The sequence below is a fragment of the Triturus cristatus genome, chromosome 4_1, assembly GCF_964204655.1.
Source record: "Triturus cristatus chromosome 4_1, aTriCri1.1, whole genome shotgun sequence".
Taxonomy (NCBI): Eukaryota; Metazoa; Chordata; class Amphibia; order Caudata; family Salamandridae; genus Triturus; species Triturus cristatus.
Genome location: NC_140585.1, coordinates 106,765,886 through 106,780,099, shown reverse-complemented (window position 1 = coordinate 106,780,099; position 14,214 = coordinate 106,765,886). Strand labels below are relative to the sequence as shown.

Genomic DNA, 14,214 nt, shown 5'->3' with positions numbered 1-14,214 from the left:
CTGTCGCATCTCTCTTGATCATTGGTAAGGGTTCTTCTTCTAAACCAGAGACTCTTTACAGTAGCTTTTAGAAAAACGGAATATTTTGTTTATCTCAATCACCTTCAATCTACAGATTTTTCCGTTCTCTTTCCTTTTGAAAATGCATCCAAAATGCACGTTCTTGATGCTGGGTGCGTAGTAATGACTCCCATAACTTTCTGTCATTTCTTTCATGGTTCCGCGCAGCCATCCATTTGCCACCAATGCTGCCCAAGGTCTTTGTATCAAAGTTCCTTTCCTTTCTGTAAAATTGAAATTTGGAGCACCCCTGCTTATCCCCAAGCCATGACAGAACATGAACTTTGGTCTGAAATCCTCCTTTGGGGTGATAAGACGTACCTTACAGTGTGCTCTAAGAACTGGTGACTTTGAGAGGGAGCTGCAGGTAATGTTCATGATTTTCATCGATCTGCTCCTGATCCCCACCCCCACAACCTTTCTTGAGCGAGAGATAATTACAGCGCTGAAAGATACTTCAGCCACTCCTTCGATAGCTCAGTTGGTAGAGCGGAGGACTGTAGCATAAAGTCAGACATCCTTAGGTCGCTGGTTCAAATCCGGCTCGAAGGATTTTTTGCTTCGATTTCCATATCTTTCACTTTTATTCAAACAATACCTTCCATTGATTATGATCGAGACTTTGCAGTCCCTGGGTTTCAGGGATTCCTTGCATCCATCAAACAGCTCGAGTGCAAAAGTGGGGATGTAGCTCAGTGGTAGAGCGCATGCTTTGCATGTATGAGGTCCCGGGTTCAATCCCCGGCATCTCCAGGAGCCTCTGTTCCTTATCTTGGCTTTTTTCCAGAAGGCTAGCCTGCCATCATGCAGAAAGAAGAAGTTTGTCATGCAGTTGGGGTGAGAGCCCCACTTAAATAGTCAGACATTTGCTTTGGAAAAATCTTTGAACTAGGCATAGTTTGCGCATTTCAAGAAAATCGGAGAATTTTGCATTCCAAAAGAAGGAAATAAATGCCCTCTCTGAGGATCGAACTCAGGACCTTCAGATTATGAGACTGACGCGCTGCCTACTGCGCTAAGAAGGCTGTATATAGGCATCTGTACATAAGACCATGAAGATCATCCAGGTACAAGGCTGAAGGATTTTCCTGACTGACATTGTATACTGCAGAGTCGAATGGGGTGATGTGGCCGTCGGTTCAATGCAGGGTTTCCAATCATACAGTCAAACCTTGCAGAAGTGGGGATGTAGCTCAGTGGTAGAGCGCATGCTTTGCATGTATGAGGCCCCGGGTTCAATCCCCGGCATCTCCAGACTTTTGCCATGCTTACCTTGGATTTTGGGCCGAAAGCTAGGCTGGCATCATGATGAAGGAAGAGATATGTCCTCCAACCGGGATGAGGACCCCGCTTAATCTGTCAGACGTTTGCCTTGAAAAATCCCATGAAGTGGGGCTATCTCATTTTTGATGATTATAGATCAAAAGAATCCTACTTGTTGAAGACATCAAAGTGATGATTCATCTTAACAACCATAATGCTTTGATGATAGAAATCTGTCGCATCTCTCTTGATCATTGGTAAGGGTTCTTCTTCTAAACCAGAGACTCTTTACAGTAGCTTTTAGAAAAACGGAATATTTTGTTTATCTCAATCACCTTCAATCTACAGATTTTTCCGTTCTCTTTCCTTTTGAAAATGCATCCAAAATGCACGTTCTTGATGCTGGGTGCGTAGTAATGACTCCCATAACTTTCTGTCATTTCTTTCATGGTTCCGCGCAGCCATCCATTTGCCACCAATGCTGCCCAAGGTCTTTGTATCAAAGTTCCTTTCCTTTCTGTAAAATTGAAATTTGGAGCACCCCTGCTTATCCCCAAGCCAAGACAGAACATGAACTTTGGTCTGAAATCCTCCTTTGGGGTGATAAGACGTACCTTACAGTGTGCTCTAAGAACTGGTGACTTTGAGAGGGAGCTGCAGGTAATGTTCATGATTTTCATCGATCTGCTCCTGATCCCCACCCCCACAACCTTTCTTGAGCGAGAGATAATTACAGCGCTGAAAGATACTTCAGCCACTCCTTCGATAGCTCAGTTGGTAGAGCGGAGGACTGTAGCATAAAGTCAGACATCCTTAGGTCGCTGGTTCAAATCCGGCTCGAAGGATTTTTTGCTTCGATTTCCATATCTTTCACTTTTATTCAAACAATACCTTCCATTGATTATGATCGAGACTTTGCAGTCCCTGGGTTTCAGGGATTCCTTGCATCCATCAAACAGCTCGAGTGCAAAAGTGGGGATGTAGCTCAGTGGTAGAGCGCATGCTTTGCATGTATGAGGTCCCGGGTTCAATCCCCGGCATCTCCAGGAGCCTCTGTTCCTTATCTTGGCTTTTTTCCAGAAGGCTAGCCTGCCATCATGCAGAAAGAAGAAGTTTGTCATGCAGTTGGGGTGAGAGCCCCACTTAAATAGTCAGACATTTGCTTTGGAAAAATCTTTGAACTAGGCATAGTTTGCGCATTTCAAGAAAATCGGAGAATTTTGCATTCCAAAAGAAGGAAATAAATGCCCTCTCTGAGGATCGAACTCAGGACCTTCAGATTATGAGACTGACGCGCTGCCTACTGCGCTAAGAAGGCTGTATATAGGCATCTGTACATAAGACCATGAAGATCATCCAGGTACAAGGCTGAAGGATTTTCCTGACTGACATTGTATACTGCAGAGTCGAATGGGGTGATGTGGCCGTCGGTTCAATGCAGGGTTTCCAATCATACAGTCAAACCTTGCAGAAGTGGGGATGTAGCTCAGTGGTAGAGCGCATGCTTTGCATGTATGAGGCCCCGGGTTCAATCCCCGGCATCTCCAGACTTTTGCCATGCTTACCTTGGATTTTGGGCCGAAAGCTAGGCTGGCATCATGATGAAGGAAGAGATATGTCCTCCAACCGGGATGAGGACCCCGCTTAATCTGTCAGACGTTTGCCTTGAAAAATCCCATGAAGTGGGGCTATCTCATTTTTGATGATTATAGATCAAAAGAATCCTACTTGTTGAAGACATCAAAGTGATGATTCATCTTGACAACCATAATGCTTTGATGATAGAAATCTGTCGCATCTCTCTTGATCATTGGTAAGGGTTCTTCTTCTAAACCAGAGACTCTTTACAGTAGCTTTTAGAAAAACGGAATATTTTGTTTATCTCAATCACCTTCAATCTACAGATTTTTCCGTTCTCTTTCCTTTTGAAAATGCATCCAAAATGCACGTTCTTGATGCTGGGTGCGTAGTAATGACTCCCATAACTTTCTGTCATTTCTTTCATGGTTCCGCGCAGCCATCCATTTGCCACCAATGCTGCCCAAGGTCTTTGTATCAAAGTTCCTTTCCTTTCTGTAAAATTGAAATTTGGAGCACCCCTGCTTATCCCCAAGCCAAGACAGAACATGAACTTTGGTCTGAAATCCTCCTTTGGGGTGATAAGACGTACCTTACAGTGTGCTCTAAGAACTGGTGACTTTGAGAGGGAGCTGCAGGTAATGTTCATGATTTTCATCGATCTGCTCCTGATCCCCACCCCCACAACCTTTCTTGAGCGAGAGATAATTACAGCGCTGAAAGATACTTCAGCCACTCCTTCGATAGCTCAGTTGGTAGAGCGGAGGACTGTAGCATAAAGTCAGACATCCTTAGGTCGCTGGTTCAAATCCGGCTCGAAGGATTTTTTGCTTCGATTTCCATATCTTTCACTTTTATTCAAACAATACCTTCCATTGATTATGATCGAGACTTTGCAGTCCCTGGGTTTCAGGGATTCCTTGCATCCATCAAACAGCTCGAGTGCAAAAGTGGGGATGTAGCTCAGTGGTAGAGCGCATGCTTTGCATGTATGAGGTCCCGGGTTCAATCCCCGGCATCTCCAGGAGCCTCTGTTCCTTATCTTGGCTTTTTTCCAGAAGGCTAGCCTGCCATCATGCAGAAAGAAGAAGTTTGTCATGCAGTTGGGGTGAGAGCCCCACTTAAATAGTCAGACATTTGCTTTGGAAAAATCTTTGAACTAGGCATAGTTTGCGCATTTCAAGAAAATCGGAGAATTTTGCATTCCAAAAGAAGGAAATAAATGCCCTCTCTGAGGATCGAACTCAGGACCTTCAGATTATGAGACTGACGCGCTGCCTACTGCGCTAAGAAGGCTGTATATAGGCATCTGTACATAAGACCATGAAGATCATCCAGGTACAAGGCTGAAGGATTTTCCTGACTGACATTGTATACTGCAGAGTCGAATGGGGTGATGTGGCCGTCGGTTCAATGCAGGGTTTCCAATCATACAGTCAAACCTTGCAGAAGTGGGGATGTAGCTCAGTGGTAGAGCGCATGCTTTGCATGTATGAGGCCCCGGGTTCAATCCCCGGCATCTCCAGACTTTTGCCATGCTTACCTTGGATTTTGGGCCGAAAGCTAGGCTGGCATCATGATGAAGGAAGAGATATGTCCTCCAACCGGGATGAGGACCCCGCTTAATCTGTCAGACGTTTGCCTTGAAAAATCCCATGAAATGGGGCTATCTCATTTTTGATGATTATAGATCAAAAGAATCCTACTTGTTGAAGACATCAAAGTGATGATTCATCTTGACAACCATAATGCTTTGATGATAGAAATCTGTCGCATCTCTCTTGATCATTGGTAAGGGTTCTTCTTCTAAACCAGAGACTCTTTACAGTAGCTTTTAGAAAAACGGAATATTTTGTTTATCTCAATCACCTTCAATCTACAGATTTTTCCGTTCTCTTTCCTTTTGAAAATGCATCCAAAATGCACGTTCTTGATGCTGGGTGCGTAGTAATGACTCCCATAACTTTCTGTCATTTCTTTCATGGTTCCGCGCAGCCATCCATTTGCCACCAATGCTGCCCAAGGTCTTTGTATCAAAGTTCCTTTCCTTTCTGTAAAATTGAAATTTGGAGCACCCCTGCTTATCCCCAAGCCAAGACAGAACATGAACATTGGTCTGAAATCCTCCTTTGGGGTGATAAGACGTACCTTACAGTGTGCTCTAAGAACTGGTGACTTTGAGAGGGAGCTGCAGGTAATGTTCATGATTTTCATCGATCTGCTCCTGATCCCCACCCCCACAACCTTTCTTGAGCGAGAGATAATTACAGCGCTGAAAGATACTTCAGCCACTACTTCGATAGCTCAGTTGGTAGAGCGGAGGACTGTAGCATAAAGTCAGACATCCTTAGGTCGCTGGTTCAAATCCGGCTCGAAGGATTTTTTGCTTCGATTTCCATATATTTCACTTTTATTCAAACAATACCTTCCATTGATTATGATCGAGACTTTGCAGTCCCTGGGTTTCAGGGATTCCTTGCATCCATCAAACAGCTCGAGGGCAAAAGTGGGGATGTAGCTCAGTGGTAGAGCGCATGCTTCGCATGTATGAGGTCCCGGGTTCAATCCCCGGCATCTCCAGGAGCCTCTGTTCCTTATCTTGGCTTTTTTCCAGAAGGCTAGCCTGCCATCATGCAGAAAGAAGAAGTTTGTCATGCAGTTGGGGTGAGAGCCCCACTTAAATAGTCAGACATTTGCTTTGGAAAAATCTTTGAACTAGGCATAGTTTGCGCATTTCAAGAAAATCGGAGAATTTTGCATTCCAAAAGAAGGAAATAAATGCCCTCTCTGAGGATCGAACTCAGGACCTTCAGATTATGAGACTGACGCGCTGCCTACTGCGCTAAGAAGGCTGTATATAGGCATCTGTACATAAGACCATGAAGATCATCCAGGTACAAGGCTGAAGGATTTTCCTGACTGACATTGTATACTGCAGAGTCGAATGGGGTGATGTGGCCGTCGGTTCAATGCAGGGTTTCCAATCATACAGTCAAACCTTGCAGAAGTGGGGATGTAGCTCAGTGGTAGAGCGCATGCTTTGCATGTATGAGGCCCCGGGTTCAATCCCCGGCATCTCCAGACTTTTGCCATGCTTACCTTGGATTTTGGGCCGAAAGCTAGGCTGGCATCATGATGAAGGAAGAGATATGTCCTCCAACCGGGATGAGGACCCCGCTTAATCTGTCAGACGTTTGCCTTGAAAAATCCCATGAAGTGGGGCTATCTCATTTTTGATGATTATAGATCAAAAGAATCCTACTTGTTGAAGACATCAAAGTGATGATTCATCTTGACAACCATAATGCTTTGATGATAGAAATCTGTCGCATCTCTCTTGATCATTGGTAAGGGTTCTTCTTCTAAACCAGAGACTCTTTACAGTAGCTTTTAGAAAAACGGAATATTTTGTTTATCTCAATCACCTTCAATCTACAGATTTTTCCGTTCTCTTTCCTTTTGAAAATGCATCCAAAATGCACGTTCTTGATGCTGGGTGCGTAGTAATGACTCCCATAACTTTCTGTCATTTCTTTCATGGTTCCGCGCAGCCATCCATTTGCCACCAATGCTGCCCAAGGTCTTTGTATCAAAGTTCCTTTCCTTTCTGTAAAATTGAAATTTGGAGCACCCCTGCTTATCCCCAAGCCAAGACAGAACATGAACTTTGGTCTGAAATCCTCCTTTGGGGTGATAAGACGTACCTTACAGTGTGCTCTAAGAACTGGTGACTTTGAGAGGGAGCTGCAGGTAATGTTCATGATTTTCATCGATCTGCTCCTGATCCCCACCCCCACAACCTTTCTTGAGCGAGAGATAATTACAGCGCTGAAAGATACTTCAGCCACTCCTTCGATAGCTCAGTTGGTAGAGCGGAGGACTGTAGCATAAAGTCAGACATCCTTAGGTCGCTGGTTCAAATCCGGCTCGAAGGATTTTTTGCTTCGATTTCCATATCTTTCACTTTTATTCAAACAATACCTTCCATTGATTATGATCGAGACTTTGCAGTCCCTGGGTTTCAGGGATTCCTTGCATCCATCAAACAGCTCGAGTGCAAAAGTGGGGATGTAGCTCAGTGGTAGAGCGCATGCTTTGCATGTATGAGGTCCCGGGTTCAATCCCCGGCATCTCCAGGAGCCTCTGTTCCTTATCTTGGCTTTTTTCCAGAAGGCTAGCCTGCCATCATGCAGAAAGAAGAAGTTTGTCATGCAGTTGGGGTGAGAGCCCCACTTAAATAGTCAGACATTTGCTTTGGAAAAATCTTTGAACTAGGCATAGTTTGCGCATTTCAAGAAAATCGGAGAATTTTGCATTCCAAAAGAAGGAAATAAATGCCCTCTCTGAGGATCGAACTCAGGACCTTCAGATTATGAGACTGACGCGCTGCCTACTGCGCTAAGAAGGCTGTATATAGGCATCTGTACATAAGACCATGAAGATCATCCAGGTACAAGGCTGAAGGATTTTCCTGACTGACATTGTATACTGCAGAGTCGAATGGGGTGATGTGGCCGTCGGTTCAATGCAGGGTTTCCAATCATACAGTCAAACCTTGCAGAAGTGGGGATGTAGCTCAGTGGTAGAGCGCATGCTTTGCATGTATGAGGCCCCGGGTTCAATCCCCGGCATCTCCAGACTTTTGCCATGCTTACCTTGGATTTTGGGCCGAAAACTATTCTGGCATCATGATGAAGGAAGAGATATGTCCTCCAACCGGGATGAGGACCCCGCTTAATCTGTCAGACGTTTGCCTTGAAAAATCCCATGAAATGGGGCTATCTCATTTTTGATGATTATAGATCAAAAGAATCCTACTTGTTGAAGACATCAAAGTGATGATTCATCTTGACAACCATAATGCTTTGATGATAGAAATCTGTCGCATCTCTCTTGATCATTGGTAAGGGTTCTTCTTCTAAACCAGAGACTCTTTACAGTAGCTTTTAGAAAAACGGAATATTTTGTTTATCTCAATCACCTTCAATCTACAGATTTTTCCGTTCTCTTTCCTTTTGAAAATGCATCCAAAATGCACGTTCTTGATGCTGGGTGCGTAGTAATGACTCCCATAACTTTCTGTCATTTCTTTCATGGTTCCGCGCAGCCATCCATTTGCCACCAATGCTGCCCAAGGTCTTTGTATCAAAGTTCCTTTCCTTTCTGTAAAATTGAAATTTGGAGCACCCCTGCTTATCCCCAAGCCAAGACAGAACATGAACATTGGTCTGAAATCCTCCTTTGGGGTGATAAGACGTACCTTACAGTGTGCTCTAAGAACTGGTGACTTTGAGAGGGAGCTGCAGGTAATGTTCATGATTTTCATCGATCTGCTCCTGATCCCCACCCCCACAACCTTTCTTGAGCGAGAGATAATTACAGCGCTGAAAGATACTTCAGCCACTCCTTCGATAGCTCAGTTGGTAGAGCGGAGGACTGTAGCATAAAGTCAGACATCCTTAGGTCGCTGGTTCAAATCCGGCTTGAAGGATTTTTTGCTTCGATTTCCATATCTTTCACTTTTATTCAAACAATACCTTCCATTGATTATGATCGAGACTTTGCAGTCCCTGGGTTTCAGGGATTCCTTGCATCCATCAAACAGCTCGAGTGCAAAAGTGGGGATGTAGCTCAGTGGTAGAGCGCATGCTTCGCATGTATGAGGTCCCGGGTTCAATCCCCGGCATCTCCAGGAGCCTCTGTTCCTTATCTTGGCTTTTTTCCAGAAGGCTAGCCTGCCATCATGCAGAAAGAAGAAGTTTGTCATGCAGTTGGGGTGAGAGCCCCACTTAAATAGTCAGACATTTGCTTTGGAAAAATCTTTGAACTAGGCATAGTTTGCGCATTTCAAGAAAATCGGAGAATTTTGCATTCCAAAAGAAGGAAATAAATGCCCTCTCTGAGGATCGAACTCAGGACCTTCAGATTATGAGACTGACGCGCTGCCTACTGTGCTAAGAAGGCTGTATATAGGCATCTGTACATAAGACCATGAAGATCATCCAGGTACAAGGCTGAAGGATTTTCCTGACTGACATTGTATACTGCAGAGTCGAATGGGGTGATGTGGCCGTCGGTTCAATGCAGGGTTTCCAATCATACAGTCAAACCTTGCAGAAGTGGGGATGTAGCTCAGTGGTAGAGCGCATGCTTTGCATGTATGAGGCCCCGGGTTCAATCCCCGGCATCTCCAGACTTTTGCCATGCTTACCTTGGATTTTGGGCCGAAAGCTAGGCTGGCATCATGATGAAGGAAGAGATATGTCCTCCAACCGGGATGAGGACCCCGCTTAATCTGTCAGACGTTTGCCTTGAAAAATCCCATGAAATGGGGCTATCTCATTTTTGATGATTATAGATCAAAAGAATCCTACTTGTTGAAGACATCAAAGTGATGATTCATCTTGACAACCATAATGCTTTGATGATAGAAATCTGTCGCATCTCTCTTGATCATTGGTAAGGGTTCTTCTTCTAAACCAGAGACTCTTTACAGTAGCTTTTAGAAAAACGGAATATTTTGTTTATCTCAATCACCTTCAATCTACAGATTTTTCCGTTCTCTTTCCTTTTGAAAATGCATCCAAAATGCACGTTCTTGATGCTGGGTGCGTAGTAATGACTCCCATAACTTTCTGTCATTTCTTTCATGGTTCCGCGCAGCCATCCATTTGCCACCAATGCTGCCCAAGGTCTTTGTATCAAAGTTCCTTTCCTTTCTGTAAAATTGAAATTTGGAGCACCCCTGCTTATCCCCAAGCCAAGACAGAACATGAACTTTGGTCTGAAATCCTCCTTTGGGGTGATAAGATGTACCTTACAGTGTGCTCTAAGAACTGGTGACTTTGAGAGGGAGCTGCAGGTAATGTTCATGATTTTCATCGATCTGCTCCTGATCCCCACCCCCACAACCTTTCTTGAGCGAGAGATAATTACAGCGCTGAAAGATACTTCAGCCACTCCTTCGATAGCTCAGTTGGTAGAGCGGAGGACTGTAGCATAAAGTCAGACATCCTTAGGTCGCTGGTTCAAATCCGGCTCGAAGGATTTTTTGCTTCGATTTCCATATATTTCACTTTTATTCAAACAATACCTTCCATTGATTATGATCGAGACTTTGCAGTCCCTGGGTTTCAGGGATTCCTTGCATCCATCAAACAGCTCGAGGGCAAAAGTGGGGATGTAGCTCAGTGGTAGAGCGCATGCTTCGCATGTATGAGGTCCCGGGTTCAATCCCCGGCATCTCCAGGAGCCTCTGTTCCTTATCTTGGCTTTTTTCCAGAAGGCTAGCCTGCCATCATGCAGAAAGAAGAAGTTTGTCATGCAGTTGGGGTGAGAGCCCCACTTAAATAGTCAGACATTTGCTTTGGAAAAATCTTTGAACTAGGCATAGTTTGCGCATTTCAAGAAAATCGGAGAATTTTGCATTCCAAAAGAAGGAAATAAATGCCCTCTCTGAGGATCGAACTCAGGACCTTCAGATTATGAGACTGACGCGCTGCCTACTGCGCTAAGAAGGCTGTATATAGGCATCTGTACATAAGACCATGAAGATCATCCAGGTACAAGGCTGAAGGATTTTCCTGACTGACATTGTATACTGCAGAGTCGAATGGGGTGATGTGGCCGTCGGTTCAATGCAGGGTTTCCAATCATACAGTCAAACCTTGCAGAAGTGGGGATGTAGCTCAGTGGTAGAGCGCATGCTTTGCATGTATGAGGCCCCGGGTTCAATCCCCGGCATCTCCAGACTTTTGCCATGCTTACCTTGGATTTTGGGCCGAAAGCTAGGCTGGCATCATGATGAAGGAAGAGATATGTCCTCCAACCGGGATGAGGACCCCGCTTAATCTGTCAGACGTTTGCCTTGAAAAATCCCTTGAAATGGGGCTATCTCATTTTTGATGATTATAGATCAAAAGAATCCTACTTGTTGAAGACATCAAAGTGATGATTCATCTTGACAACCATAATGCTTTGATGATAGAAATCTGTTGCATCTCTCTTGATCATTGGTAAGGGTTCTTCTTCTAAACCAGAGACTCTTTACAGTAGCTTTTAGAAAAACGGAATATTTTGTTTATCTCAATCACCTTCAATCTACAGATTTTTCCGTTCTCTTTCCTTTTGAAAATGCATCCAAAATGCACGTTCTTGATGCTGGGTGCGTAGTAATGACTCCCATAACTTTCTGTCATTTCTTTCATGGTTCCGCGCAGCCATCCATTTGCCACCAATGCTGCCCAAGGTCTTTGTATCAAAGTTCCTTTCCTTTCTGTAAAATTGAAATTTGGAGCACCCCTGCTTATCCCCAAGCCAAGACAGAACATGAACTTTGGTCTGAAATCCTCCTTTGGGGTGATAAGATGTACCTTACAGTGTGCTCTAAGAACTGGTGACTTTGAGAGGGAGCTGCAGGTAATGTTCATGATTTTCATCGATCTGCTCCTGATCCCCACCCCCACAACCTTTCTTGAGCGAGAGATAATTACAGCGCTGAAAGATACTTCAGCCACTCCTTCGATAGCTCAGTTGGTAGAGCGGAGGACTGTAGCATAAAGTCAGACATCCTTAGGTCGCTGGTTCAAATCCGGCTCGAAGGATTTTTTGCTTCGATTTCCATATATTTCACTTTTATTCAAACAATACCTTCCATTGATTATGATCGAGACTTTGCAGTCCCTGGGTTTCAGGGATTCCTTGCATCCATCAAACAGCTCGAGGGCAAAAGTGGGGATGTAGCTCAGTGGTAGAGCGCATGCTTCGCATGTATGAGGTCCCGGGTTCAATCCCCGGCATCTCCAGGAGCCTCTGTTCCTTATCTTGGCTTTTTTCCAGAAGGCTAGCCTGCCATCATGCAGAAAGAAGAAGTTTGTCATGCAGTTGGGGTGAGAGCCCCACTTAAATAGTCAGACATTTGCTTTGGAAAAATCTTTGAACTAGGCATAGTTTGCGCATTTCAAGAAAATCGGAGAATTTTGCATTCCAAAAGAAGGAAATAAATGCCCTCTCTGAGGATCGAACTCAGGACCTTCAGATTATGAGACTGACGCGCTGCCTACTGCGCTAAGAAGGCTGTATATAGGCATCTGTACATAAGACCATGAAGATCATCCAGGTACAAGGCTGAAGGATTTTCCTGACTGACATTGTATACTGCAGAGTCGAATGGGGTGATGTGGCCGTCGGTTCAATGCAGGGTTTCCAATCATACAGTCAAACCTTGCAGAAGTGGGGATGTAGCTCAGTGGTAGAGCGCATGCTTTGCATGTATGAGGCCCCGGGTTCAATCCCCGGCATCTCCAGACTTTTGCCATGCTTACCTTGGATTTTGGGCCGAAAGCTAGGCTGGCATCATGATGAAGGAAGAGATATGTCCTCCAACCGGGATGAGGACCCCGCTTAATCTGTCAGACGTTTGCCTTGAAAAATCCCATGAAGTGGGGCTATCTCATTTTTGATGATTATAGATCAAAAGAATCCTACTTGTTGAAGACATCAAAGTGATGATTCATCTTGACAACCATAATGCTTTGATGATAGAAATCTGTCGCATCTCTCTTGATCATTGGTAAGGGTTCTTCTTCTAAACCAGAGACTCTTTACAGTAGCTTTTAGAAAAACGGAATATTTTGTTTATCTCAATCACCTTCAATCTACAGATTTTTCCGTTCTCTTTCCTTTTGAAAATGCATCCAAAATGCACGTTCTTGATGCTGGGTGCGTAGTAATGACTCCCATAACTTTCTGTCATTTCTTTCATGGTTCCGCGCAGCCATCCATTTGCCACCAATGCTGCCCAAGGTCTTTGTATCAAAGTTCCTTTCCTTTCTGTAAAATTGAAATTTGGAGCACCCCTGCTTATCCCCAAGCCAAGACAGAACATGAACTTTGGTCTGAAATCCTCCTTTGGGGTGATAAGACGTACCTTACAGTGTGCTCTAAGAACTGGTGACTTTGAGAGGGAGCTGCAGGTAATGTTCATGATTTTCATCGATCTGCTCCTGATCCCCACCCCCACAACCTTTCTTGAGCGAGAGATAATTACAGCGCTGAAAGATACTTCAGCCACTCCTTCGATAGCTCAGTTGGTAGAGTGGAGGACTGTAGCATAAAGTCAGACATCCTTAGGTCGCTGGTTCAAATCCGGCTCGAAGGATTTTTTGCTTCGATTTCCATATCTTTCACTTTTATTCAAACAATACCTTCCATTGATTATGATCGAGACTTTGCAGTCCCTGGGTTTCAGGGATTCCTTGCATCCATCAAACAGCTCGAGTGCAAAAGTGGGGATGTAGCTCAGTGGTAGAGCGCATGCTTCGCATGTATGAGGTCCCGGGTTCAATCCCCGGCATCTCCAGGAGCCTCTGTTCCTTATCTTGGCTTTTTTCCAGAAGGCTAGCCTGCCATCATGCAGAAAGAAGAAGTTTGTCATGCAGTTGGGGTGAGAGCCCCACTTAAATAGTCAGACATTTGCTTTGGAAAAATCTTTGAACTAGGCATAGTTGGCGCATTTCAAGAAAATCGGAGAATTTTGCATTCCAAAAGAAGGAAATAAATGCCCTCTCTGAGGATCGAACTCAGGACCTTCAGATTATGAGACTGACGCGCTGCCTACTGCGCTAAGAAGGCTGTATATAGGCATCTGTACATAAGACCATGAAGATCATCCAGGTACAAGGCTGAAGGATTTTCCTGACTGACATTGTATACTGCAGAGTCGAATGGGGTGATGTGGCCGTCGGTTCAATGCAGGGTTTCCAATCATACAGTCAAACCCTGCAGAAGTGGGGATGTAGCTCAGTGGTAGAGCGCATGCTTTGCATGTATGAGGCCCCGGGTTCAATCCCCGGCATCTCCAGACTTTTGCCATGCTTACCTTGGATTTTGGGCCGAAAGCTAGGCTGGCATCATGATGAAGGAAGAGATATGTCCTCCAACCGGGATGAGGACCCCGCTTAATCTGTCAGACGTTTGCCTTGAAAAATCCCATGAAGTGGGGCTATCTCATTTTTGATGATTATAGATCAAAAGAATCCTACTTGTTGAAGACATCAAAGTGATGATTCATCTTGACAACCATAATGCTTTGATGATAGAAATCTGTCGCATCTCTCTTGATCATTGGTAAGGGTTCTTCTTCTAAACCAGAGACTCTTTACAGTAGCTTTTAGAAAAACGGAATATTTTGTTTATCTCAATCACCTTCAATCTACAGATTTTTCCGTTCTCTTTCCTTTTGAAAATGCATCCAAAATGCACGTTCTTGATGCTGGGTGCGTAGTAATGACTCCCATAACTTTCTGTCATTTC

The 14,214-nt window shown here is 44.4% G+C and overlaps 24 non-coding genes across 24 annotated transcripts; all 24 read left to right on the top strand.

Annotated features, from left to right (window-relative positions):
• Window positions 1-526: 526 nt before the first annotated feature.
• TRNAY-GUA (transfer RNA tyrosine (anticodon GUA)) lies at window positions 527-612 on the top strand. The gene is given in 2 exon segments: window positions 527-563; window positions 577-612. It is a non-coding gene; the product is annotated as a tRNA-Tyr (tRNA).
• Window positions 613-741: 129 nt separating this feature from the next.
• On the top strand, window positions 742-813 carry TRNAA-UGC (transfer RNA alanine (anticodon UGC)). The gene has a single exon. It is a non-coding gene; the product is annotated as a tRNA-Ala (tRNA).
• Window positions 814-1,242: 429 nt separating this feature from the next.
• Window positions 1,243-1,314, top strand: TRNAA-UGC (transfer RNA alanine (anticodon UGC)). Its single transcript has one exon. It is a non-coding gene; the product is annotated as a tRNA-Ala (tRNA).
• A 768-nt stretch (window positions 1,315-2,082) lies between these two features.
• Window positions 2,083-2,168, top strand: TRNAY-GUA (transfer RNA tyrosine (anticodon GUA)). Its single transcript is given in 2 exon segments — window positions 2,083-2,119; window positions 2,133-2,168. It is a non-coding gene; the product is annotated as a tRNA-Tyr (tRNA).
• Window positions 2,169-2,297: 129 nt separating this feature from the next.
• TRNAA-UGC (transfer RNA alanine (anticodon UGC)) lies at window positions 2,298-2,369 on the top strand. Its single transcript has one exon. It is a non-coding gene; the product is annotated as a tRNA-Ala (tRNA).
• Window positions 2,370-2,798: 429 nt separating this feature from the next.
• TRNAA-UGC (transfer RNA alanine (anticodon UGC)) lies at window positions 2,799-2,870 on the top strand. Its single transcript has one exon. It is a non-coding gene; the product is annotated as a tRNA-Ala (tRNA).
• A 768-nt stretch (window positions 2,871-3,638) lies between these two features.
• Window positions 3,639-3,724, top strand: TRNAY-GUA (transfer RNA tyrosine (anticodon GUA)). Its single transcript is given in 2 exon segments — window positions 3,639-3,675; window positions 3,689-3,724. It is a non-coding gene; the product is annotated as a tRNA-Tyr (tRNA).
• Window positions 3,725-3,853: 129 nt separating this feature from the next.
• On the top strand, window positions 3,854-3,925 carry TRNAA-UGC (transfer RNA alanine (anticodon UGC)). Its single transcript has one exon. It is a non-coding gene; the product is annotated as a tRNA-Ala (tRNA).
• A 429-nt stretch (window positions 3,926-4,354) lies between these two features.
• TRNAA-UGC (transfer RNA alanine (anticodon UGC)) lies at window positions 4,355-4,426 on the top strand. The gene has a single exon. It is a non-coding gene; the product is annotated as a tRNA-Ala (tRNA).
• Window positions 4,427-5,409: 983 nt separating this feature from the next.
• On the top strand, window positions 5,410-5,481 carry TRNAA-CGC (transfer RNA alanine (anticodon CGC)). Its single transcript has one exon. It is a non-coding gene; the product is annotated as a tRNA-Ala (tRNA).
• Window positions 5,482-5,910: 429 nt separating this feature from the next.
• Window positions 5,911-5,982, top strand: TRNAA-UGC (transfer RNA alanine (anticodon UGC)). The gene has a single exon. It is a non-coding gene; the product is annotated as a tRNA-Ala (tRNA).
• Window positions 5,983-6,750: 768 nt separating this feature from the next.
• Window positions 6,751-6,836, top strand: TRNAY-GUA (transfer RNA tyrosine (anticodon GUA)). The gene is given in 2 exon segments: window positions 6,751-6,787; window positions 6,801-6,836. It is a non-coding gene; the product is annotated as a tRNA-Tyr (tRNA).
• A 129-nt stretch (window positions 6,837-6,965) lies between these two features.
• TRNAA-UGC (transfer RNA alanine (anticodon UGC)) lies at window positions 6,966-7,037 on the top strand. Its single transcript has one exon. It is a non-coding gene; the product is annotated as a tRNA-Ala (tRNA).
• A 429-nt stretch (window positions 7,038-7,466) lies between these two features.
• Window positions 7,467-7,538, top strand: TRNAA-UGC (transfer RNA alanine (anticodon UGC)). Its single transcript has one exon. It is a non-coding gene; the product is annotated as a tRNA-Ala (tRNA).
• Window positions 7,539-8,521: 983 nt separating this feature from the next.
• TRNAA-CGC (transfer RNA alanine (anticodon CGC)) lies at window positions 8,522-8,593 on the top strand. The gene has a single exon. It is a non-coding gene; the product is annotated as a tRNA-Ala (tRNA).
• Window positions 8,594-9,022: 429 nt separating this feature from the next.
• TRNAA-UGC (transfer RNA alanine (anticodon UGC)) lies at window positions 9,023-9,094 on the top strand. Its single transcript has one exon. It is a non-coding gene; the product is annotated as a tRNA-Ala (tRNA).
• Window positions 9,095-9,862: 768 nt separating this feature from the next.
• Window positions 9,863-9,948, top strand: TRNAY-GUA (transfer RNA tyrosine (anticodon GUA)). Its single transcript is given in 2 exon segments — window positions 9,863-9,899; window positions 9,913-9,948. It is a non-coding gene; the product is annotated as a tRNA-Tyr (tRNA).
• Window positions 9,949-10,077: 129 nt separating this feature from the next.
• Window positions 10,078-10,149, top strand: TRNAA-CGC (transfer RNA alanine (anticodon CGC)). The gene has a single exon. It is a non-coding gene; the product is annotated as a tRNA-Ala (tRNA).
• Window positions 10,150-10,578: 429 nt separating this feature from the next.
• TRNAA-UGC (transfer RNA alanine (anticodon UGC)) lies at window positions 10,579-10,650 on the top strand. The gene has a single exon. It is a non-coding gene; the product is annotated as a tRNA-Ala (tRNA).
• Window positions 10,651-11,418: 768 nt separating this feature from the next.
• TRNAY-GUA (transfer RNA tyrosine (anticodon GUA)) lies at window positions 11,419-11,504 on the top strand. Its single transcript is given in 2 exon segments — window positions 11,419-11,455; window positions 11,469-11,504. It is a non-coding gene; the product is annotated as a tRNA-Tyr (tRNA).
• A 129-nt stretch (window positions 11,505-11,633) lies between these two features.
• Window positions 11,634-11,705, top strand: TRNAA-CGC (transfer RNA alanine (anticodon CGC)). Its single transcript has one exon. It is a non-coding gene; the product is annotated as a tRNA-Ala (tRNA).
• Window positions 11,706-12,134: 429 nt separating this feature from the next.
• TRNAA-UGC (transfer RNA alanine (anticodon UGC)) lies at window positions 12,135-12,206 on the top strand. The gene has a single exon. It is a non-coding gene; the product is annotated as a tRNA-Ala (tRNA).
• Window positions 12,207-13,189: 983 nt separating this feature from the next.
• Window positions 13,190-13,261, top strand: TRNAA-CGC (transfer RNA alanine (anticodon CGC)). Its single transcript has one exon. It is a non-coding gene; the product is annotated as a tRNA-Ala (tRNA).
• Window positions 13,262-13,690: 429 nt separating this feature from the next.
• TRNAA-UGC (transfer RNA alanine (anticodon UGC)) lies at window positions 13,691-13,762 on the top strand. The gene has a single exon. It is a non-coding gene; the product is annotated as a tRNA-Ala (tRNA).
• The last annotated feature ends 452 nt before the right edge of the window (window positions 13,763-14,214 follow it).